This window comes from Epinephelus lanceolatus, chromosome 18 (genome assembly GCF_041903045.1).
Source record: "Epinephelus lanceolatus isolate andai-2023 chromosome 18, ASM4190304v1, whole genome shotgun sequence".
NCBI lineage: Eukaryota > Metazoa > Chordata > Actinopteri > Perciformes > Serranidae > Epinephelus > Epinephelus lanceolatus.
In genome coordinates, this window is record NC_135751.1 from 7,607,848 (window position 1) to 7,625,745 (window position 17,898).

The 17,898-nt window shown below is 42.2% G+C and overlaps 1 protein-coding gene across 11 annotated transcripts in view; it reads left to right on the forward strand.

The window, feature by feature from the left end:
- The window catches only part of hoxb3a (homeobox B3a), a 133,367-nt gene that overhangs the window by 53,476 nt on the left and 61,993 nt on the right, over positions 1 to 17,898 (forward strand). The window contains exon 1 of one of the 11 annotated variants that reach the window (XM_033645679.2): positions 2,683 to 4,818. The exons of 8 other annotated variants lie outside the window; for them this stretch is intronic. The gene's annotated coding sequence lies outside the window, so the exon portion shown is untranslated. Of the gene's footprint in view, positions 1 to 2,682; positions 4,819 to 11,435; positions 11,910 to 17,898 lie in introns of those variants that run through there. 2 more of the 11 variants (XM_033645682.2, XM_033645680.2) reach the window with 2 other exon arrangements.

Here is a 17,898-nt window from a genome sequence, read left to right on the forward strand (position 1 = left end):
TGAAGTGCTTGAAACGAACAGAGCTATTTCTTATCATTGTTTTGTTTTTCTTTGTTTTACATCAAATCTGCAATTGAATCACAACCTGACAACACAAAGGATGTGTGTATCAAATGCTTCTAAGATACTATCACTGATTCAATAATCAATATATGATAATGGTTATTATTGTGTAAGTCTTTGATTTAGTTTCCCTCGTTATAAAGTGCTCCTGTTGTTTGGCAGGGTTACTATCAGTGAATGGAGACAAGCCAGCCTACAGTGTGATGACTCTACCATTGTGTGTTACAGCAGCGCTCATATCCCTTAGATGTGAGTGATAAATAGGCTTGTGTGGCCTGTATGACTAATGGCGGAGCATTAGGCCCGTGCAAGCGTATTGATACTTAAGTATTAAACAAACCCTTTACCTTTTACTTATCAATATCCTAATGGCAGAGACGCGCTGACTGCTTGTATATTACATATAACAGCATCCCGGATATCTGGAACCACGTTGTGATGCAGGTAAATTCAGCATCTCACATTTGTCCACACTTCATTGTGATTGTGTGGCAGGAAACTGGAGCAACAAGGAAAAAAAATCCACTTGCAATAGCAGAATTAACTGTGGACTGTGATTTTGCTTTTTTATTCCCTCGTGATCATTTCGATTTATGATAAGCTTTCATTGCAAACCTTCACTTAAGGCGGAAAAGGGAGATGCAAAATTCACTTCAGTTAGTGTGCAACGTTGCTATTATCTGTTATGCTCATCCTGTCATGTATTCATCATTGCTTACATGTAAAATAGATATATCTACAGGCGTTAAATGCGGAGAGGTGTAGCCACCATTGCTTTATAGCAGCATTAAAGATCCCATGCCAATTAACTCTGCAGTTTCTATCATCGGTAATCTAGAAGTGCATATTAAGCCAAAAGCATGTGGCTCACATGTGTTGGGATGTTCTGTTGTTTTACTGTTGGCTGTAAAGTGACAGAGAAAATCTCTCCGTCCAAACACCAACATGAGAGGAGTCATTCTGAGTGTAAAACATATAATTGATCTGTACTGTAACTCAGCAGGCTCTCTCCCAGGCTTTATGGCGTTAACAATGGTGAGACAGTGAACATGTTCCAAAGCCATTGATCCTGTCATGTCTGACAACAAAACAGCCACAGCTGCCTATTAAAATGCAATATTTTGTTTTCAAAGTACAGACGGACGGCTTGCAGATAGGATTCCAATATCAATTATGGATCCTGTTTCCTCCACAATAAAATAAATAAATAAATAAATAAATAAATAAATAAATAAATAAATAAATAAATAAATAAAAACAGAAATAGGCGCTTACAAATGCATTAAAATGTTTAATCACTCAGTTTTGGTTATTGGCTTTTTTTTCAATTAACATTTGAATAAATAAAACAGAGAAATAATAAGGAGATGGGTTATGGGATTTTACCAACCGAGCCATGAGGCTCGTGAGACCGGCTCGGGGATGTCTCTGGTGCAGTCCCATAACTGGGGGGAAGACCTCACGTCTCGAGCAGGAGAATATATTTCAAAAAACGGTTGTGCGCGTGCTGCCGTTTCGAGACAGATTTACGAGCCGCAGTAAAAGGCGAGATGTCGGGGCTCGGTAAATCAATCTCTCTCTCTCTCTCTCTCTCTCTCTGCCTTACTGTCTCAGTCTTACTTGCTCTGTGTCTCATCGGTCCAGCCTTCATAAAAATAATAACAACAACAACAACAACAATGATAATAATAATAATAATAATAATAATAATAATAATAATAATAATAGCTATCGCGTCTCTTACGATCTAATGTGCAACCACGTCTAATCACGTTTTGGACAGTTTAATTTTACGGCCATTCAGCACCTTAACAAAGAGACATTTTCAGTCTCTCGCCTTTTAAACCAAGGAGAGAAACTCAAAGCCTTGTTAATCATTAACGAGGAGGAAGAATCTACCTGTCTTAATCCATCACGGACCAAGAGACCCCCAAGATCTCAAAGACCTCCAACATCACTTCAGTTATTGCCTTCTACTATTATTCTATGTCGAACTAATACAAATACAAATAACTGCTTTAATAAAATGTAGGCTATGGTTTTATGCTGGTTTGAATCATGCATTTGTTTTGCCATTTGCAAATTTGTTGCTTTTAATGTTCTATAATCCGCGGGGCTTAATGCCTATCGTTTAAAAAGATTGATTCCTTTTTTTAAAAAAATAAAAATAGCCCAGTCCATCATCTCACAAAGACTTCCCTTTGTGTTTTCTCATGTCACATGCATGGCGCTAGTCTAGCATCACTAACTGGATGCTTGCTATGGTTAGGGCTACACCGTTAAAGCCCTGCAGTTCAAAGTATCTCCTTCTGGTTGACTCTCCAACCCCCTCACTCATCATAATTCGGATGTTTAGGCTATTGAAATGGTTTTGTGTGCGTAATAGCTTTGCATGCGGCTGTGCCAAGTTTACAGAGCTGATTCGTATTGCTGTTGTCAGGCCGGCCCAGGTCTCTGCTGCTACTTATCTTAGCTGTTGTTTCACACTGTGATTGCTATAATTTATGGCCGTCATTACAGACGCCATCATCACCACCGCAAATGTTTGATTTCAATCTTGTTGAGGGTAAAAATCTCAGGCAGCGCTCGGAATACAACTTTAAAGGAGCGCGTCTTTTTTTTTTTTTTTTTTTTTTTTAGTGCATCAGAAAGGAGTAATAAATAAATGACCACCCAACTGTTTCTCTAGTAATAGCTTTAGAACTGCATTTATTTCCTTCTTGCTAATTATTTTCATGCCTTTGTCATGTTGTAGATTATATTTTTAGAAACTGGCCAATTGTTTTTGTTGTCACAAGTAGTTCTGGCTAATTGCGTTTGATATTACACGTTTTATTTGCCACTTTTTCTCTGGCCTCCCAGTTGTTTCAGCTGAATAAAATGTAAAACAGAATGGCTTTAAATGTAATGGACACTCCTGTGAAGACAGCAGCACTTGACTTTGTAAAGCTATGCTTTTTATTTTTAGCATCCAGCTACCTGGAGGATGGAGCTGAAGGATACGGTGCTTTTGGAGCTCTGTGAGGAGACGCAGCGTGTCTTGGGGCTGCTGCGGCCCATTGTTTGACCTTGGAGTGTTTCTTGTTGGCTCCTCAGCAGCGAGGTTAGCCCCGTTAGCCTCCCGGCCTCAACATTTTTTTTTCTTATAAGAGTCCCGCTTTCCATTGTTCTGCTGGAGGCGGCTCGAGCTCTGGAACCGGGAGACAGAGCGCCGAAAGGATCCCAACGGTCTATTGTTGCTGCCCTGCACGGCCTCGCGACGGGGGGTTTGTCTCTCCGTTGTTTCTTCGTCTCTCCCTCACACTCTCTCCTTCTTCTGTCCCCCTGCTTAGCATCTCTCTCTCTCTTTGTCTCCTTCTCCTTTTTTTTGTAGTTGCTCTCCTCTCGGCTCGGCTCCGCGTGCTACCTGTCCGTTACTCTCTCTATTAAATAAATGTCTCCTTCTAAATGAATCACAGCGCGCTGTATGGCCACCCCTCGAGGAAAACTTGTTAATGGGATAAAAGAAGGTGCGCGTTTGGAGAATTTAGTCCACAATAATAATAATAATAATAACAATTCAGATTTATGTGATCAGGCAAAGCTTGGCCTCGTGTGTTTATTTAGGAATGTGTCGTTTTCTCGTAGATTTCCAGCCTCCCCACTCTCACATTTCGATGCGCAACATGAATTTGTAATTATTAAACAAACAGTTGGGCATGATTTGTTTCCACTGACACAGTTGGCTTTCTTTGCTGTTAAATATTTAGGGATGCGTTAACGTGACACCAAACAGGAGAAATAAACTCTGCTATGATGCACAGTCGTCAGATAAAATATGTTCGGGCTGCATGGAATATTTCCAACTGCTGAAAACAGATACATTGAAATATAAGACAGGACAATATAAGGAATTCCCCTTGTTCTGCCGACTAACGGCGAGGCGAGAAAGAGATGACAGTGAGGAATAACGAAGAAAGAGTCTGAGGCGTGCAGTCATTTTTTAAAACGAACATAGTCGGTGACAATCATCTTTTATCGGTCTCTCTGTGCGTCTGTCACAGGCCTAACCCTGCTTTACCTTACAGTTTATAGCACACACACATTAACACTCAGTGCCTCCCACTGGAAAGGCTGAAAGGTGAACAGAACTGGTTTATGTTCATTTTTATTATTATTATTTTAAACTCGGAGTCTTGCACTCCTGTATGCATGCACTGGTCCGGATGGGTCCCACGAACAGAGAGGCTCACGGATACCCCCCGTCATCCCCCACCCACACCCCCGCCCCGACCAGCACGTCACGTGATTCATTAAATAATTAATGCAGAGGTTGCAGAATAGATATGTATTCGTCAGGAATATAACGGTAAGACATGGTGCTGCTCCAGTGTGTGTGTGTCTGACGTCGAAAATTCAACTGTCCTTTCAAAAAAAAAAAAAAAAAAATACAAGCCCCCCCTATAGCAGCGGAGAGAGGGGGAGAGAGAGAGGGAAAAAAGGGAGAGAGAGAGAGAGAGGGGGGAGAAGAGGAGACACTGAGAAACGCCAACAGAGAGAGAGAGAGGAAGAGAAAAGAGAGAAGGAGGCTGCAATAAAACAAATTTGGACGGGCGTGCGTCTTGCGGGTCGTTGTGGACACCGTGAGTATTGCGGAAGGAAGGGGACTGCATGGGGGGAAACCACACTTCTTCTTCTTCTTCCTCATCTTCTACGCCGCTGCGCCGCCTTCGCCCGCATCCCTCTCAGTGAATCATAGGCTATTTTAACATCGTGGTAAATATACACCCCAAAAAATACCCATCTTTCGCCGTGTTTTCTCATCGTGCATGTTGCTGTCGTGTTGTTTACACATCACCCCCCACCCATCATCATCAGCCATTGTTTATAGGTTGAAGCGGTGCAGCAAGGCAGCCTGCAAAACCGGAGAGAGAGAGAGAGAGATGGGGAGGGAGAGAGGGAGCATTGCAATGTGAGCCGATGGCTGTTTATATTTTAAGAAGCACTTGGATATTCTTCTCCATCTTTCTCCCATCACCTCCTGTCTGCCTCTACATCTCTCTCTATCTGCCTGACTCTCTGTCCATCCCTCTCTCTCCCTCTCTCCCCTCTCTCTCCCTCTCCCTCTCTCTTCTTTTTTCCCAGCCAGCTACTTCTCTTGATTTATAGTGAGGCAGGGTGTCAGCGTGCGGCCGGGGCTGCCATTGTGTGTTTGTGAGGGAGTGCTGTTGTTTATGGTACTGCCCGCGATAAATCATGTTTTCCCCTCCGCTGTGGGGAAGACGGTGAGGGAAAAAATGACGGTCGATGGACCGATGATACACCGGAACGAGGAAGAAGAAGGAGAGGAGGAAGAGATCTCTGCCACGGCCGCCACGCGCTCCTCTCTCGGTTCTCCTCCTCTTTCTGTTCCAGCTCTGTTTTCACTGCCTTGCTCTCTTTCTCCTCCTCTACATATGCCTGCTTTTTCTTTAACACACACCCTTCTGTTTTTTTACACTACGGGTGTTTTCTTTTTTCCTGCACAGCGGCTGGCTGTAGCTCCAGGTCGTGAATTACTGCGGCGACCAATTAACGGGAGATTTGTTTAAATTTGGCACACCGGGCACGCCTCGGCCGCCATGAAATCTCATAAAAAAGGACCTGCCGGCCAGGAAAATCTCATCCATCTCGCCAAGAGGTGTGAGTGAATCTGAGTAGCTCAGCCAGGGGAGCCAAGCTGAAGATCTAAATGACGCCGGTTCGAGTTCATGGCTCCTCAAGCACAATTAGCCTAGGCCCTGGTTTAAAGTGAAATACAATCATTAAAATGCTTTCTGCACTGACAGAGGCTATCCAGGGAGAACCAACCTGGCTTTGGAATTTATATCGACTTTATTTATGTTTCTAAAACTACCCCTTTAAGATAGTCCACGACATAATACATCTGCTGCTGGTAATTGTATTTAGAGGAGCCCCGAGGTGTCTTCATGGTGTCCAGACTGTACACTGACTCTCAGCTCATTTTTTAGAAGTTGTCTCCTTCTCTCCTCATGCATTTTTTTCAGTGTGTTTTCTTTGGATGCCTGCTGGAATGGAGCTGGGCGCCATTATTCATGTCAGCACTCAGTGTCTCTGCCTTTGCTCAAACCCTTCACCGTGAATCAGACCTTCTTCTTCTCTTTAAATGTGGCGAGGAAAATAAGATGCAGGACTAGAGGATTTTTTTCAGACTTTATTCATTTTTGCTCCATATTTATATTCACATACATTTCATATTTCACATCAAATTCTGTTTCTTTTCTTCCCATGGCTGTGGAAAACCAAACGCAATGACTCAATGAGACATTGTGAATTGGTCGTGGTACCATTCTTAGCCCTTCCCATTGCGAGTAGCAAGTGGGGTAGGGGTGAGGAGGGGTGGGATGGAGTAACGTAATTTTCATCGGCTAACCTCATAACTCACTATAGTAGGTGATGCTTGTGTGGTGTTGTTTTGGTGTGAAGCAAGCTAGTAATATATGCAAAGTGCAATAAGTACAGTGGACAGTCTATAATAATACATAATACATAATTTTATTACATGCATATGACATTAGCTTGCAGGAGCATTTCATTGACATTGTAATAATAATCATAAATAATCATAATTATTAATATGTATTACAGAGAGCTTAACAAATGTAGTGCTGCATCTCATGCAGGTTGGGATGGATGGATGGATGGATGGATGGATGGATGGATGGATGTGCACCCGGAATCACTTTACAATTACATTTCAAAGGCTGAACTCTTCCGCATCCTCTCCTCCCCTCCTCTGTGTCTGTCTCCCTGCTCGGCCATCACTACCAGTGTAAACCTTAGTGTAACCAAATTAGAGCGTCTCCGCGGCTTCCCATCACACAATAATAGCAGTAGCAGCAAGAGGCAGCGTTTTTCAAAATGTGTATTCCTGCTGTCCGCCGCCGTGTCAAAAACAATATCCAGCCTCATTTCTAAGGACGGAAAGAGAGAGAGAGAAAGAGAGAGGGAGTTGGGATGGGGGGGGGTACATTATTTCTTTCCTCCTTTTTTTCATATATATTTAAATATTTTTGCCTGGTATCTCGACCTCATATCTGATTCGGGTGACAGGGAGGCGTTGAAAATAGATTTCCAAACGCCAGTCAAACACACAGGTTGGCCCTGCATAGAGGGACAAGTTAAGAGGGACGCACGCTTGACGTTAAAAATTAGCCCAAAGCACAAGTTCCTGACACTGCTGCTTTTAAACGCTCCTAAGTCACACAGCGGAGGGAAGGCGACAGCAGAAGCGGCTGGTTTATCTTATCTTATCCCAGGCATGTGTCCACTGTTAAGTGTGTTTTGTCTGGCAAGATATAGTTCCACATCAAACCCAGCTGAAATAGTTCAAATATTTGAAACGGTGTTGAAAAATGATATAACTCCCTGTCTGACATCCATTATAGCTGCTGCTGCTGCTGCTATCCAAGCTGCAGGAGGGGGGATTTCAACTCCTGTGAGGCCTCCCTGCATTCGCAACTCTCTGGCCAAACACAATTCTGCATACGCTGCTGCTGTACTATTCTTCATAATCCACATGTGGAAAAATGCGTTATTGTTACATCACTGTGATAAACACAGATAATAGATGGAGTTAATGTGTCACTGCGCTGTGCTTCCGTGGTTTACTGCGACGCTACAGACATTTGAGGCTAGAATTAATGTTTACACCGAAACCTGCTGCAGGACAATGGCAGCATTCTGAGCTCACTGTGACACCAGGAGAATAAAGGAGGCAGCTGAAGATGTTACTAGCCTATAATAAGACGGGTAGCTTGTTTTGTGTATGATGAGACATTTTATTTTCTCAGCTGTGTGATTGTGGCATTTTGTTGAAGCTGGAGCGGAATCGTTAAATGGAGGGGACTCGTGTGAACCTTTCCACGAGTGGCTATTTTAAGAATAATGGTGCATTTTCGTTAGATGAATGCCTTATTGTTGTTTTATCTCATCTTTATTTCTTGTGGCTTTGAAGGCGCTCTACATTTAAACGTAACGTTTTACGCATGAAAAAATATGTAAATAGTAAAGTGTGTGTGTGTGTGTGTGTGTGTGTGTGTGTGTGTGTGTGTGTGTTTCTGAGATAGTGGCACAGACACTCTTTATCCCAGATGCATGGTTGCTGCTGGTGTACCCGGTCAGTATCAGCTCAGGGGAAAGCTTGTTTTAAAGCGCTGTTTAGTGGAAGAACACTGAGCGGTGACTCTGCTCGGTCTTGCGGTGATTTACTGTTTACGGAGGCCGAAACAGTAAAGAAATGAAGATGATACACGCATATCTGTTTTTATCCACCGTGATCGAAGCATCCTTTTATTATATTTGGTCAAAGACAAGGTCGAAGCAGACCCACGCGTCTCAGAGACACGCATGGAAGCAAGCGAACGAGGATTCACACAAGGCGCATCTTCCCACTCACTGCTGGGACTGGCAGCCATATTGTCTTCTTCCCTGTTCTTTCCCACGCAAAAATGTCTAAATGCGCAGAATGAACATTCCAGTATATGGGTAATTTGGGAAGATATCTTTGACTAAAAAAACAAAAAAAGTCTGGCAAACTCTTTTAGTAAGCTATTGTAAAATTCCATCTATCCATAAGACGGAGCCTTATTTTATGTGACCGCTTCAAACGTCGCCCAGTTTTAAATCTTGCCTTTCAGAAAACATGAGATAAAATCACATTGATAGCCACATTTTTCTAACACAAGTTAGGCTGCACCATAAAGAGAAAATGAGCAAAAACAGCGCATAAATGCACAAATAATCACGCATGTAAATCCGTGTTGACCTATAGGCCTAATTTACGGAGACAAGGTCAAAGTACGCTATGTAAAATACATTCAAATATTATATTCTAATGCATATCAAATATTGTGGTTTTGTGCCCTCCCTCTGTAAACATCCCTGTTCATCTTGCAGTCATGCAAAAGAAAAACGAAAACAAAAAATAAAACAAGCCTTTAAACAGTGAGAAGTTCAAATAAATCCACCGCTAGATATTTGCGGCACTGGAAATATATATTCCTTATCCATAAGGCTGGTTTTGCTCGATTCTCCTCTCAGCTATAAAACGCTGCGGGTTAATTTAGCTTTAAGGTTTTTACACATATAATAGTTGCTTGCAGAAAAAGCCAGTTTCATTTCTCGCTTAATTGGAGTGAAAAGGCAAAAAGCATGGGAGCTACGAAAGCAGTCCGCTTTAAAAATGAACAGTGATTCTTCGAAAACAGTCCAACATAAATCAGAGCAGCGCGCGGCCTCATAAATCTGCAGCCGCTGGACGTTAACGAGCCAAAGATTTAAGTGTGGGGAAAATAATGTTAACAAAACACGTTAACGTGTGTTTAAATCAAAGCTAACAAGGGAGATATTTTAGGAACTTGATTCCATTATTTATTATGATACATTTTCCCCAACGTAACACTATTAGATCAATAATATTGTAATAATAATTATTAATATTTTTTAAGCTATAGCCTAAATTGCCTTATCTCATAGAGGCTGCAGATATCCAGTGTCGTGCTCCATGCGCAGGGTACTTCCGGGGCTCTTCCTCGCGCAGAGATGATTACCCGTTCGGAAATAAATCAATAACAAGCCTCGTGCTAATTTATAATCGGCTGCGCGAGGGCAGTGATTCAAAGCGCGTGAAAAATGAGCAGTTTCAACCGTATCCAGAGCCCGCGAGCTGCGTTTTTTCCCCCTTTACACCGGACCGGAGAGCAGCATGCACTAAAGCGATAAGAGACACCGAGCTGCTGAGCCGGAAATGTTTCCACGAGGAAGGGGCCGTGCACGAGCCTTTTCCCCTCTCCGTTCTCTTGCTTTTATCATGGCGGGTACAAACTAAAAATAACGGTTTTGCCTTCGTGTAATTGAACTTCTTTCTCTCTCTCTCTCTCTCTCTCTCTCTCTCTCTCTCTCTCTTTCTTCGTCCTCTTCCTCGCTTTGTCTCTCTCACTCTCTCATTGTGTGTGTCTGTGTGTGTAAGTGGGGCAGTGAAGGCATGTCTATACGCGTGGGCAGATAACAGAAATACACACAGAGAGGGGGAGAGGCAGAGCGATAGAGAGGAAGAGAAAGAGAGAGAGCAAAGCCAAGATCATCTGTTTGGGATTAATTTAAGGTCTAAATTTTGCCCGTGAATAACGGCCAGAAAAAAACTTCACCAACAAATTATTAACAACCCATGAACATGTCCAGAGGGTCTAAAGATGACCCATGACTCTATCTCTGTGAAAGGCTCAAGGGATGGATTTGGCTACTTTAGTTATTTCAGTGGAAGCCGCGCATCATATCCAAAATAGAAAGTCTTATTTTCCCAACACTGTGCCTCCTGACAATGTGTATGGGACAAAGTGCCAAACATTAACAGCCGCCGTGACATCTGTATGGTTTTTGGTCATCATGTGGGTTCACAGCAAATGATTTTGGTTACAGAATTGGTGAGGTCGATCTCATTCATTCAGCAGAAATTCATAATTCATATGAAACTGAAACATATTTGGTTAAGATTGCATTCATTTAGATGAAAGTAGAGTTTTTACCATTTTTTTTCTGAGCCCAAATCGGACAGGCCTACAGCATGTATTCTACCGAAAATGTGAACATGCTAAACACGGCGGAAACAGTTCCCTGAGTGGACGCGCAGGTCAAATCACAGCGGAATGTCTGCTCTCTCAACCTCCTTCTCCCTCTTCCTCTCCTCTGATCGTTCCCAGTTTGACGCCATGTAATAACCAACATCTGGCCCTCGCACAGGCAGGATGGACAGGCAGGTCACGCTGAACCTCGCTAACCCCCTGGCGCACCTCAACCAGACTTCCCTATTGGACAGGAACAAGAACCAGAACCCCCTCTGCACCCTCCCCCCTCACCGACTCTTCAGGTTCTTGCGGCCTGTCTAGCTGTCAGTCCAAAGCCCGGTTCAGGAGCACCTCATGGTGTCAATCCGCTTTTTTTTAACCCCGCACCAGCAGAACGACCAAACAAGCCAGAGGTCCGAGCAGGGAGAAACACTGACGGAGAGGTGGAGAGAGAGTGAGGGAGGGAAGTTCCGCAGATTACTATTGAAGCAGTTAAAATGCGTATGAAGGGGACGTTTGGCTATTTGAGAGACAAATCTAGAATTTGGTCCGGAAGGGTGACAGGTCAGCAAGGAGGGCTCACGGCTACTAGGTAGCAAAGCACTGTACCCCAACGTTCTCCCGTGCCGGTGGATAAGGCTTCAGGAAAAGAAAAGCGCGAGCCCTGACCGTGGTGCTGGCCAGGCACGCACCGGCGTGCTATACGGGGAATTTTGCAGCACAGGCAGAGGGTGGGGGGGTTGAGCGCGCGCACGCGGTGTGTTTTTTAGGGTAAAGTAGCACCGCGAGCCCCAGACCGAGCAGTCCCCGACAGCTTGTGTGCTGTAGGTAGGCTTTGATTGTTGGAGATTTATGGCGGAGCCGATTCAAGATTTATGGCTTTTCCCAAACTGGGCACGCAAACGCTTGGCGTCTCTTTTACACGGTGCTATAGAGGCGTTCTAATGGATACACCAGTACTATAACAGCAAGCAACAGTGTGGGTTAAACGCTGGGTTGAACTCGTATAAATGCTGTTTAGTACCATTTTTTGGGACTAGAATACACGTTAGAAAAAGAGGCCAGACTGTTGGACCGCCCGTAATTACGCACAGTGAAAAGTACGTCCAAGGATTTCCAGCAAGGATTTTCGGGTCTCCCTTACTCCATCCGGTGTCTCCGTCCGTGTCCAAAACAGGCTGCATCCAGGGGAAAGCATAACAGGAAGAGATCCAGGAGGAGAGACACACCGAGAGAGAGCAGGTAAGGTCTGCCGGGATGCTTCTCGCTCAGTGTCCCGGTGTGTGTTCCTGAGGCGTCCCCATCCCACGCGCTCCGCCGCTCGACATGTCATTAATTATCTGTTGTGTGACCGTGGTCTCTCTCCCGAACTCGCAGAGGCATCCGCGGGGTGTGCCCGCGTGCAGGCTCTATTAGTAGCCAAAAGCTTCTTTTTTTGTGTGTGTGTGTGTGTGTGTGTGTGTGTGTGTGTGAGTGTGAAGGCAGCTGAAGACAGATGCCCCAGAATAGGTAACAGAAAAGGGCGCCTCGCCATGCTCCCTCTCTATCTCACTCGTCATTTAAAAAGAAGTTACTTGCAGCGTGCAGTGCAGTTTGGACAGAGAGGTGTGTGTCTGGTGAGTGCGTGTGCGCGTGTCACAGTGAGAATGAGTTGTAGTGAATAGGAACCTGACGGCTAGGTGTAAAGAGAGAAGATGCATGTTAGCAACGCTGTGATTTATGATAGTGTGAAAAGACTGCCAACCCAACACAAAACAAATCCACAAATGGTCCTATGAAAACAGATTTTTGTGTCTCTAACCAGATCTGAGCAGAAACAGGCAAAGTGATTATAAATAAATGTATGATAACAAGTGCAACTATTTCATCTTGAATAATTACAAACTGAAGTTCATTCCATAGTGACCCTAATCTACCCTTATTCTGACTAATGTGTTGGTTAAACCAGCCAGATGTGGCATTGGGTCCATTTATTCGGAGAGGGATATGAAAACAATACAAACAAAATAGGAATATAATCAAATAAAAATAAACACAATGATTTTCCAGCTTACTTAAAACCCTATGGGGTCTAGGGGGTAACTGGCCGTTTTTGACTACTTTTCATTTTACCTTTAAATTTCACCTTAAAAAACTGTTTACCTTGCCTTGTTCGTTATCATTCTTTTCAGCACAACCTCACCTGTATGACTTTACAGATATTTTTTTTTCATTTTGACATACTGTATTAACACACTGGACCTAAAATCACACAAAAAACATAAAATCCGAGTAGGAAAAAGTTTGATTTTTTACTGTGAAAACCACAGACATGTCTAACAAATTTGTTACACATTTGTGTAACTTAGCATAAAAATATAAATTGTAAACTTCAAAAACATATGTCCTAATTTAGCAAACAACAACGTTATATATAACTATTTACATTAAAATGCAAGCAATGCCTCAGGCGTTTTGTGAACAACTATTTACAAAACAATCAGATGCCACCCAAATTATTTGTCAAGCAGTCCATAGTATAGGTTGGCAGTTGGAAAAGCATCAGAGGCGCTCTGGTAAAATCCTTCATTAATAAATGGATGATTATGGATGGATGTTTCACTTAAACAGTCATCACTAAGTAAGCTGGACAGCAATCCTTTTTTAATTCTTATTTGACTACTTGCCCTATCCTTAAGTAGCACCAGATTATTTTTTCCCCTCAGGAATATAATGAAATTATGCACGGGTTGAATGGAGGTATACATACAAACTATACAAACAATATATGCACAGAAAATATAGTTTTACCAGGTCTTAATTCTCTTGATTAATTTGTTAATAGGACAGGATTTCAGGATTCAAAACAACTTAATTCATTTGGTTAGTCAGTGTGACAATTATGGGACATTCTTTAAGCTACCACCTCCAGCTTAAATGTTTATAAAGCCTGCTTTGATTTTCAATGTAAAATTCAATTCAAAATCATAGACATAGATCTTGTTTGGGACACAGGGGACATGCCCCCCTCAGTATTTAGGTCATGGGCATTTTGACACCCAAATAAAACCATGAAAGGAGCAGAGTACTTATATTTGGACAAAATTTAAGGCATTAACACCATAAACCAATGCAGAGAAGGCACAGATTGATGTAAAACGTATCAGAATGCAGAACATTAAGTGTTTGATGTTTACATTTTTCTGGCAAAAGATGCCCCCCAAACAAATCCTACACCCTTGCTTAAAACATTTTTTTAAACTGCTAGAAATAGGTAGAAACTTTAACTTTACCAGTGGTTCTCAACATGGGGATGGGGAAATTCATGATAAATCTAAAGGGTCACAACAAGACAGAGGGATGACAAAGAACAACAATGCATATTTTTCTAATGCAAAATTAGTTTTATTTGTTTTTTGTTTTTTTTGTTTTTTTGTTTTTGTGAAGCACTGGATAATTCCATGACTTCAGGGCTTCTAAATATCATTCAAATGAAATAATTTGATCAGGGGATATTGCTCTTTGGACTGTTTGCAGATCATCTCTAAACTACACTAAAGCCATAATGGCCTGACGCATGTGACATGGAATAACAAGAAGATATGCCTGATTTTTAACTGAAAAGATTGGGAAAAACTGCTCTATGTCATATCAAGTAATGGCTGGACAGCTCCTAAGCTTTCTTGACCTTGGTGGTTTTTGCTCACTTCCGGACATAGGGACTTTAAAGTCACAAAAACCCACAGCAACTTCAACACAGCTGTGATTTAATTGATTTTTTCATACATCACTGACAAAGTATGGGCAAAACAGCGATCAAAGTAAAATAGTGGGGGCAAGCACGCCTAACACTGTCGCAGTGTATAAAGGCTGACAGGTCTGGCTGAGATCCATACAGCCGCTTTCTCCTGCTGTAACAGGCTTAATAGCAGGCCTATCTGCTGCTGGGCCAAGTGGCCTGATTATATTACAATCACTGGCTTCTTTTTCTGATCCATGTGTCATAAGAGGAGCATGTTGTTAGGAAATGGATACAGGCCTGTTGTACTGGTGCAGGTTGTTCAACACTCAGCGTAATGAGGCCCCAAAGCTATATAATAACAACTTAGGAAAATCCATTTTTAAGACAATGCCAAACCACAAATTACTACAGATACGTATCGCTGAGTGCTGGAGTTCCTGGATGGACTGAGACGCCATTGAAGGACGTGATCTTGTTTAACCAACAGGCAGCCACAGTGGCTGTATGTCTTGAAATCCAACATCCAGCTTTGGTCACAAATCTTGATATACAGTGACAAAACCCTTGAAAAAGATGCTCAGTCATTGGACAAAGTGACTTCCAGAGGATAAACCAAACCTACAACCATCCTGCTAGAACCCCAACGCTTGTGGAACTGTGCATTGGGCAGTGGTGTACACAGCGGGAGCAGTGGTGTAGTAGAGGGTATACGCAGCTAAACTGGGTATAGCCACCTCTTTTTCTGGCCATTTACAGTATACTCACCAGCCAAAAATCCACTGGAATATCTAGGAGAGCACACCCATTTCCTTGTCTGTGACCTACCCATCTACTGAGTGGTACAATCACTACACATCATACACTCAAACTAGGTTTAAGCAGTATATTGATATTATATCAATATTGTGAGACTAGATTTGGCCTTAGATTTTGTATGTCCAAATACTGAATGTGTTGTCTTCTCCTTGTTTTAAGGGCTGCATTACAGTAAAGTGCTGTAATATCCTGAACCTCCCAGACTGTTCTAGCTGTTCTATTATTTGCCTTTACCCATTTCGTCATCATATCCACATTGCTGATGATTAATTATTTCAAAAAATCTCATTGTGTAAATATTTTGTGAAAACACCAACAGTCAGCCCTACAACATGGTATTTGGTATACATATACATACATACATATATATATATATATATATATATCGTGATATTTGATTTTTTTCCCCATATCGCTCAGCCCTAACTTAAACCCCACAAAAAAGTTTGATTTAAGAATTATTATAAACACTTAAGTGTTAAGTTGTCAGAACAAAATGTGCTGACACTGTCTGCTTTGTTTTGAATGCAATATTTAAAGACACTTCATCAACTTTGTGTTAACCTCAGAGCTCAGACTGAAATGCAACTTGCACTCTACAAACCTTTCCTTATGTGATTTCTATCTACCACACTGAGCGCACACACACACACACACACACACACACACACACACACACACACAAACAAGCAGTCACATCCATCCCTGTTCTTCCATTGCCTGACAGACTTGGTGAGCTTGGCACTTTTCATGGCCCAGGAGCAGAAAGGGCAATTTGACCCCCACACTCCACCTCCCCCTAACCCCCCAAACACACTCATCCTCTCCCTCTCTCTCTCTCTCTCTCTCTCTCTCTCTCTCTCTCTCCCTCTCTCTCTCTCTGCCCCTTTCCTGGCGTCAGGGCTTTCTTTGAGTTTGAGGTTAAAGATTAGCATCTCTGATAAAGATTAACTCTCTGTCAAAGGAAGGCGCTGATGGCATGAGTTTCTGGTTCAGGACTGTTAGTGACACAGGGGCAAGCTCTTCAGGGAGATGGGCGACCCCGCCTGCAGCAAGAGAGGGAGGCCAAAATGTTGGCTCAATGCATAAGCTAAGGTATAATATAAAGCATAGAGCGATGCAACATTTTTGTTGCAGGATGTGGCAAAGTGATTTTGTTAAAAGTAATGTCAACAAGTTAGGATATTTCCATGTTTGGTTAATGTGAAAATGGCTTGGTTGACCCCAGTTATGCACACATGCACACCTTGAATAAGGTTAGACAATAACAAAGATTTGATGAAGAAGCCAAGAAACATTTTCAGCTTCCAAGTCAGTGTCAATCCACTTCCTAGAGCAGTGGTTCTCAACCAGGGGTCCTTGAATAAGTTCCAGGGGGTCACCAGAAAAATGGGGAATAGTTTATCTTCACTATTTAATTCATTATCAAAGCCCAGTGTGAGTAAGAATTATGTGTGACTATTCTGTTCATAGGTTTCACTTTCTCTGTTATTGAAAACTATAGAATTACAGTCTTAATCATATCAAAGAATCAGTCTTTTCAGATGGACGTCCCTCAAGCAAAATCTTATCACATGGGGGACCGTGGCCTTCTGTGAATCAATTCAACGGTTCTTGACAGGTCTGGAACCACTGTCCTTCAATCACCGGTGTAAGTCTAACTTCAACTGTGATTGTGGGTAAATTTGTGCATGATCCCTGCAAACTCTTCTAAGACCATGAATCAGGGAAAACACTCCCTCTCTTCAGTAGAAGCCTGTGGCCTACATGCGATTCAAATAGGTCTTTTTGTGCACAGGATGAGCGTAATGCCTCAGTTATGTGTCTACAGCCAGGAGCAACACAGTTAATAAGTAGACGATTTGTGCGGATAAGCTGAATGAAAAGAACGTTTTCACCAAAATAAGAGGATGCATATTATAACGACAGGCGATTCCATTTCCTCTAACACGGTTCAGTTCCCACCTTGGTGTACAACTCATGTCAAGCAGTTAGATGTAACTGAGAAATGTCAGTCTGTCGAAACACACCCATGGAGGTTGTGTAATTTAGACTGGTTGTGAAATGAATAGCCTACAATGTGTATTCATGAGTGTTCCTTGTGAGTGCATATATGCTCATGTAGGTCTAATAGACTAAAAGCTTAACAATAAAGAGCGACATTCCATGGATGTAAGTGTACAGAAATCTTTTAAACCATTTAGAAACTTATCAACCATAACATAGCTTTTCATTCTTAACATGTATTTCGTTGTAAAGGTTTGTGAAATGAACCACATGAGTCAACAATGGACAGACAGGTAGAAGAAACCAGTCTCAGTCTAGTCAGTCAGTATATTTACATGACATTAGAGAAAATCAATTTATTGTGTTAGTCCAACTAAAACCAGACTTTTACAATACATGTTAACATGTTAGTCCGACTGAAATTGTACTGAATCAAATTTCTCAAAGTTGGATGAACACACCCTGTATGTATTAAGTTATATGGACCCAAACTGGCGTAGGTGCTCTGCGCATGCTCCCCAGTTTCCAACCTGGACTTTGACCCAGAAGGTCAAAACAAAGTTACTGTGTTGAGAGTAGAATTTGTTGGATTTGAGTTTGATTATAAGCTTGAGGTTTATTTCTGCTGCATTGGATTGATTCAAATTGTGCAAGTGCAATAACTGATAACTGGGTATAAGTATGAGT